The following is an 8,850-nucleotide window of genomic DNA, read 5'->3' as shown; positions in this document are numbered from 1 at the left end:
CATGGATTTCATTACAGGTCTTCCTCGGGTCCAGGGGAAAGATTGCATCTATGTTGTTGTGGATAGGCTAACGAAGTATGCCCACTTCTTTCCCATTGCATTAGATTTTACAGCATCGCAGGTGGCTGAGTTGTTCTTCAAGGAGGTGTTTAGATTTCATGGTCTTCCCAAGACCATTGTGAGTGATAGGGGCAGCAGATTCATGAGTTCCTTCTGGCAGGAACTTTTTACACTAGCTAGTACTTTGTTAACACCTAGTACTAGTTACCACCCTCAAACGGATGGACAGACAGAAATAGTTAACAAATGGGTGGAGGGATATTTGCGTAACTATGTGTCAGGGCAGCAAAAAGCATGAGTGCGTTGGCTGCATTTGGGCGAGTATTGTTATAATACTACGCATCATATGTCCATTGGCATGACGCCTTTCAAAGCTCTCTATGGATATGAGGCATTATCTTTCACTGATTTGGCATTTGGTGACAGTAGAGTTCCCTTGGCTCAGGATTGGTTACAAGAGAACCAGAATGTCATGAGAGCTCTTAGGGAGAATTTGCAACAGGCCCAAAATCAGCAAAAGATGTACACTGACAAGCACAGGATTGAGAGGGCATTTGAGGTGGATGATATGGTCTTTCTGCGTTTACAACCATATCGGCAGAGCACCCTAAAAAGGGGGGGAGCTGAGAAGCTCAAACCACATTTTTATGGTCCATACAGGATACTCAAGCGAGTGGGAGAGGTTGCATATGAGGTTGAGTTACCACATGGCAGCAAAGTTCATAATGTATTTCATGTATCTTGTCTAAAAAAGGCCCTTGGACAGCATATTATAGTTTCACCCGAATTACCTCCTATGGATAAGGAAGGTAAATTGATTTTGGTCCCTGATGAGATTCTTGAGGTGAGGGAACGGCGGCTGAGAAGCCGAGTGATTCGAGAGTATTTGGTTCGATGGAGAGATCTTCCCATAGAGGATGCCACCTAGGAGGGTGAGAGCATTTTACAGCATCCTGCATTACAGTTGCTTGTGGTCAAGCATCTCCGAGAGGGGAGGACTGTCATGTCCCCACTCTAGCTCAGTCTAACAGAGACATGTGAGTCAGCTTATTATGGGGTCTTGTAGGCTGACAGGGTTGTATAGAGACCCAATATGGTTATTCAGTGTTGGGGACTGGGTTTTCTGGTGGGTATTGATCAGTTGGGTGACGTTCCTTGTTTTTAGGAGGCAGTTCCTACATTTATGGGGTTCATTCCTACTGTTTAGGAGGTATGATCATGCCCAAGGCTGGGTTTCCATGAGATGACCCTTTGGGTTCAGTTTCAGAGGGATAGGGCTTGTTTCCTAAATTTTAGAGCATCCCTAGATTTTAGGGATGAGACTGCCAGTGGATCCTTGATTTCCGACTTCAGCCACAGACAGGTGACAGGATGATTTTATGGTTTGTGATGTCAGTTGGGCAGTTTGTGGCTATTTGGGTTATATTTTTAATATTTCCTAAGTTAGCGTTTAATATTTAAATAAGGCTAAGTTAATAGCCATTTTGGAGTAATAAGGGAATTTTGGCCTCATCTGGATGCGTATCCCATGTTATGATAGCTCATTGGAAAGGTCTTGAAATTCTCTAAATCTTCCTCTTTGGTCTCAAGGCAATTCGGTGAACGGATTTATTACTATGGTGGAAAAAGTCATTTTCTAGTGACATGGTCACTTCAAAATAAGATTTAATTCATTTTTTATAGCCAACGCCAATTGGGGGTCACTTTAGGGTTCGAATTGCTTTGCAAGGGGTTATAAGGAGATGGGCGCCATTTCTCATGATTATGCATATTTTTCAAACACTTCTTTTCAGATTTGCTCTGCTTGAGCGATTTGCATTATGGGTTGCAAACCCCAGGGTAATTGCTGGCTGGGACGTAACCCTCGGCAGCATTGGGTATTGGTTTGTCAGTAGTTTCAACAGTATTCAGGAGGAAGGTAGACGCCACTTCAGCTTGGGCCTACAGTTTGTTTTGTTGGGCATGTTCTTTGGCGGATGGGAGGTGAATTCTAGCAGCCATACACTGCCATTTTTTGCAACCGTACTCTGTCATTTGCAGCACTTGGATACATAGAATAATCGGTTACTCAGCAGCAGATTCTTGCATCTTATCAGCCCGTTTTCATCAGCCAGTTGTGGCGTCATTGTTAGAGGAAATGTACTGGATCTTTTATTTGGCTCTATAATTCAGAGATCTGCCTGGTACGATTTGTATCAACTTTGACTTTACTGCGTATTGTTATTTATTTTCAGACTCTTTTCTTGCCATTTGCTACTTCTCATTTCTATGTGGAATAATCATCAAAAACACAAAAACAAACAAACTCTTCTGCATTTCCGTCTAGTTCTACAAGAAAACATTAATAAACAGGAAAAAACAAAAAAATAAAATAAATCTACAGCAGATTTGCAGCAGAGATCCATCAGGGATCTTTTAGCAACACCGGGGGAGAAAAGGATCCACCAACACCTAGATCAAACCTGTTATTTACACCAATATTTTGCAAATTGTATCCTTAGGGGACTTTATTCACATTAACACTAGGCCCTATACTACTGGAAAACAAGTCAACATTAGGGGTTGGCTCCATCATATGCACAAACACCTAGGGCATAGTGATGCCAACCTTAGCTCCAATGGTATCAAACTAATTTTCTAGGGAATTTGGTGGAGGAAGAGATATATGAGTACCTACAATTAGTCCTAGTCTCATCAACACCTCAAGGCCTTATTTATTTGAGATTAATAATTCTCTCAAATTGCTAACAATGGACATTGTCATAGAGAGAACCTCTTAATTTTTAAGAAATATTACAAAGTCCCTCAAATTTTCTTCAAGAGATTGAATCTAGTCAAACTGAACAATAAGAGCATACTCATGGTCTCCTATAGGAGGAGAGTTCACTAGAGAAGAATTCTTGGACCTAGATTTAGGAGAATTATTAAGCCCCAATATAAGACCATTGAAGAAATGTGATCCCAAAAGATCATTAGGATATTTGTTCCTAGTAAACATTAGGACCAATCTAGATGACTATACTAGTTTGGAGGAATATTGGTATCAAAGATCCTCTTATGAAAGCTCTTTAAGTGGCTTGAGTTGTGAAGCTAATTAAAAAGTCTCACAACATTAAAACAATCGATTAGTGCTAGTCGAGTTCACCAAAATGTAGAGAAGAAAATTTTCCATCCACAAGATTGATAGAATTCCCATTGAATTGGTCCTTTTGCCATCTCACTTCTACTGGCACTCTAGTGAGCTAGGGTGATCGAGACAACTTGATTGATTAAGGATGTGTTCTAAGGTTTAAATGAAATGCTAAGTGAAATACATGAATTGAATTAATTAAAAAAGACTAACAGATAAAAATATTTTGATTATTTGAGAGTATCCCCCACCTTTTTCTACAATCACCACCCTGCTAAGAGAGTTAACTATCAAGATTAACTACTAGGCTTTGCAAGCTTACTATCTCGAAGACCCGAGAAAGTCTAGGACTACAATGCAGATGTAGGACATCCGTGCATCACACTTTCACCTGTATGAACAAGGCACAAAGAATGAGACAACAAATCTAGACACTAACTAGTTTAACATAAAGTCAACTAAACTGATAACGATAAATACAAATGTACAATTTCATAAACAGAAACAACATAAATGAAAGGAACAAAGAAGAGGAATATATGGTACACCAGCACCCAAAAGAACTTTGCATTTTTTATATGTTTTATGTAAGTTGATGCAATAAATCCTTTTGGCAACAAATCTAGTGTGATTGAACCAAAGGAAAGCAATTTTGGCTTTGCAAGTCCTAAAGTTGCATTGATGCAACTAATAGGTCAAGTTTACTAGGGGTGGTCAAAGTTAAATCAAAGGGTGGTTAGGCACGCTAGAGTTTATATTTGATGTTGAGATGACTAAGGTGAGGTGTTGGAGTTATTAGAGAAAGTTTTGCTTGGTGATGCAACAAAGTTGTCAAAGTTGCTCAAAAGTTGCAATGTTGAAACTTGACAAGTTTTGAAATTTTGTCAAAAGTGTAAGAAATGCCACCTATGACCCGACCATCAGTTGGAAGGTACTTTAACTGATCCAAGAGAATACAAAAGCCATGGAGAATTGAATTTGGCTAGTTGCTGATCAATCAAGACAATAATTTTGCAAGTTTATATTGTTTTTATGAGTTTTCGGTGCATTTTTCCATACTATTACGTATTGTCCCATCATCAAACCTATCGGAGTTTTTAAAGGTGATGCAATTGGTTTGAAGTCTTGAAGTGACTAGGTGTGCATTTTTTGTGAGTTTTAATGCAAACAGGTATGAAACCTTCCAAAACAAGGGTTTTGATTGAAAAATAGGCAAAAACATGACATTCTACAATTAGAATTTCAAATGGCTTAGTGGAATGTTAGGTTTGCTTGTATAGATTCCATTTTACGTAGTTTTAGGAAGTTCTTGATTGATTTGCTATTTTTGAACTGATGCACTAGGCTGAGCACTCTGTAGTGATGAGCTAGGAAAGCTTGGGAAAAGCCCATGAGAGGTAATTATTTGGATTGAACAAGGTGAAAGAGTGTTGAAAAGGTGTTTGACAACCTCTAATAGAACTCATCCAAGAGTTAGCATCCAAGTGTTAGATCGAAGAGTTGAATCCATTGTGGTTAGTTTAAATTCAAGATGTCAAATGTTGTAGCCTAAAAGCCTAAGAGCGGGGGTATTTTGGGTTAGGTAGGTCAATGAACAAAACCAGATGCAATTTTGTGATATTGTTTGAATCATCCAAATGGGTGTCTGGAAAGGTAAAAACATCATACCCTTGTTCAGTTGATTTCAGAATGAAGGTGGAAAAACTAGAAATGAAGGCCTAATTCTAGTAGATCTATTAGGCCTAGTTTACAAGCGTAGTTGAATCTTTCCAAACTATTGTGAACCCATGACTCCCCAACTTAAGAATTGTAATTGGTGTTGTCCTGCATTTTGTGACCACAAAATGCAGGTAACAATACGAAACTTTTTCAAACTAGTTTCACATCTCTCTAAGTTGAATTTGATATTCAATTGCTTAATGTTGATTGATCAATCAACTCCAATTCATGTATCAAATTCTTTTACTAAAGGCTTTCATCAAGAATTTTTTATTTTTCTGTCTGTCGAGCCTATGCTTGATTTTTGAGGCCTTCATCGTCATTTTCTTTGCTTTTGAGTGTGCGTTTGTTGGTTTTTAGTCCTTTGGTCTTGCTCAAGTCAACTTAGAAACATAAATCCATCAAAAGTTGACCTTTTTCATGTCTTTGCATGTAAAAGTCATCAAAAGTGAACCTTTTTATGCCATTGCATATAAACTCACTTGAAATGTGCAATGACATCAAAAAGGTGAGTTTTATAACTTAAACATGTTATTGCACCCAAAATGTGAGCTTATACTTTAAATATGAAATCACCCCAAAAAGGTGAGTTTTCAAGCTAAATGCATATTTTAAAACATGCAATGCCTCCTAAAAGGTGCGATTTACATCTTAGCATGTTTTTAATATATGCTATGGACACCAAAAGGTGCATTTTGCATGAAAGTTCATGTTCTTGCCCTCAAGAAACCCATTTTTGAAGAAAACACATGCAAAGAGCCTTCAAGAACCCATTTTTGAAGATTGTGGAAGATTTACTTTATGGTTTTTCATGAAATCTTCTCTACTAGAGTCGTTTTTGCCTATCCATGGGTTTTCAAGCAATGAAAATGGACTTATCTTGATAAAAATGTTATTTCAAACTCCTTCCAAAAGCACGTTTTTGGAAAAATCTTCAAAAAACTCCATTTTTGGCTCACATTTTTGCCCAAAGAGGAATCGATTTGGCATTCTTTGGTGTTTACATTGCATTGTTATACACGTTTTGTTTTGATTGGTCACCTTGAGAAACACGTTTTTGGTCAAAAACATCTCAAGAACATGTGCAACCAAAAACATTGGAGTTTAGAGCAAAGATAGGGCACATTTTTGGCATCTACCATTAAAAATGCCTCATTTGCTGCCTTCTCTAATTCGAAATTGCAAAGTTTGAAAGAGTCCAAGTGTTTTTGAAGAAATTTTCAACTTTGGAGCTTCTCTCTCCATTATTTTTGGCACTTAATTCTCATGTAAGTGGACATTTTCTTTCTTGCTATTTAATTTGTGCTTTTCTTGCTAATTTTATGCACATTATTGTTTGATGATTGCCACTTGTTGAAATTGATGCCATGGAAAGTGCATTTTTCCTTTAAAAATGATGAAATTCCTTATTTTCATGTTTTCGGTTTTTCCCCAAACTCCAAATTCGAAATTGCATGTTGAAGTTCTTTGCTTATTGACATGTTTGAGTCATTGGCCAAAGGTACGTTTTTCTTTTGAAGTTTGGTGTTTTGTGTGTTTTCTTTCCGGTTTTCTCCACTTTGGAGAAGTTACAAGTTCTTTCCCAAGAACTTGTTCTTGTTTCATTTTATGCGAAAGCATCATCACATACCATTTCCATCTTCCATGTCACAACATTTCGCATCTCATATGTCAAATGCGATTACATGTTTTCCATCTCATTCACCATCCCCACATGCATGTAATCTTATTTTCCACTTTCATTATCACTCATCTCACTTTCCATATCCACTAGAATGACACAATTACATGAGAAAGCTTTACATGTAATTGCATCTCCAAAACCCGTTTTTGACTTAAAGTCACTTTTTGAAAAGTCAAAAAAATGTCATTTTCATCTTTCATGTACTTTGACTTCACCTTTTCACCAAAGTGACTATAAAGTTTATTTTCCCTCTTCCATTTTCCATTTCCATTTCTCCATATGCACTCGCACCTTCATGACCAAATTCCTATTTTTCCATTTTCCGCATCTTTCCGCACTTCACATCTCATCTGTTATCTACACTTACATGTAAAGCTCATCCTCTGTTCGCATTTGCATCTCATCTCACTTTCCATCCCCTTTTGCATGTTGCACTTACATGTGATCATTTTTCATGCAATAATGTCTTGAAAATCCTAATCACATTTTTGGAAATCAGCAATCTCCATTCGCACACATTCCCATGCGTTCCACCTTCACACATTCATTTCCATCTTCCATTTCCACCTTCATAACACTTCATTCCACATACCATTTTCATTCACATTTCATCTCCGTTCACTGCATATGTATATGATTTCTCTTTTGAGATCATTTCATTGGATCTACAAAGTCTCTAATCTGTATTCGAACCCTTGTTGCTGATCGAGAATCAACTTGTATGGCAATTTCCTCTAATGATGTGTTTATGTTTTGGGATTTTTGTGTTGCAGCACAAGTGCAAGAGATGCCCTCACCATCAAAATCCAAAGGCAAGATGAAATATCAATTTGATAAAGAGTTGGCTCATGCAACTCCATCATCAGTTGCATCTATTCTTGATAACGTGCTGAACACAAAGACCGGTCATGTGGACGTGGCTAATTTTCTACGGAGCGTAGAAACTCCTGTTGGCCACGAGATGAAGCGCATTAAAAGAAGTAATATTCACTTGGTGTCTGCATTTCCTATGGCTGCCATGGAACTTGATTTCGTTCTTGGATGTGTAAGATGTTATTGAACAAATTTTCAAGGTACCACATGATGCAAAGTGTGCAGATCTAACCAAAGAACCATCTTTGGTGAGCTGGAATGAGAAGAAAGGTGATTATCAGAAGTACGTTAACCAATACTGGTTAGACAATAAAAGGAACAACTTCTCAAGATGGCTAGAGACCATTCATTAGTCTAACTTCAAACAAGAATACAAAGATCTCATCATTCTACTCAGCAGAGTTTGCGGTCTCAAGGATTCTACCGATTTCAAGCCATGGATGTACAAATTCATCTTCCAAATCATGAAAAGTAGAGAACACATCTTTTGGGGAGAGTTGATTAGCACTGCACTCTACTAGCAGTTTCTCAACCTAGGAACTTCAGCGCATTTTTACATGAACTCCTACCTCGTCTACATTGTTGCTGCTATGGGATCTTTCTCTGGTCTCTCAACCAAAGGAGATCGTCTTCAGATTCCAATTTTGGATTACTATGACTATATCACTCTGGCTAATAGTAAGTTTCATTACAGAAGAGTCCAAGATAAGAAGGAGATAATTTCCAGAGCAAGTCAAATTGTGATATTGCTATCAGGATTTAATTGTGTGATTTTGAGTCAAACTCATTGACCCATGTTTCATGAGTAGTGATTCAACATGAATCCATCTCTCATGATAATAAATGGAACACTTAGCACTCATTGAATCTAGGTGATGCTCACAAGGGTGAAGCACCGGGACTTCTCAGGAGGTCACCCATCCCAATACTACTCCAGCCGGAGTGTGCTTAATTATGGAGTTTCCTCCATGGTTAAACCCAAAGCTTGCAACCCCATATGCAAAACCTTCACCAAGTGTTGTGCCTTATGAACCATTCATTAGAAAGCCCCTTAAGCTCATCAATTGATAAATAGGAGATAATTTCCACAGCAAGTCAAATTGTGATATTGCTATCAGGATTTAAATGTGTGATTTTGAGTCAAACTCATTGACCCATGTTTCATGAGTAGTGATTCAACACGAATCCATATCTCATGAGAATAAATGGAACACTTAGCACTCATTGGATCTAGGTGATGCTCATAGGGGTGAAGCACCGGGACTTCCCGGGAGGTCACCCATCCCAGTACTACTCTAGCCTGAGCGCACTTAACTACGAAGTTTCCTCCATGGTTAAACCCAAAGCTTGCAATCCCATTTGCAAAACCTTCACCAAGTGTTGT

The sequence above is a fragment of the Cupressus sempervirens genome, chromosome 6 (assembly GCF_028749045.1).
Source record: "Cupressus sempervirens isolate cs-2001-9-10 chromosome 6, ASM2874904v1, whole genome shotgun sequence".
NCBI lineage: Eukaryota > Viridiplantae > Streptophyta > Pinopsida > Cupressales > Cupressaceae > Cupressus > Cupressus sempervirens.
The sequence above is the reverse complement of the archived record's forward strand: the minus strand, read 5'-3'. Positions refer to the sequence as shown.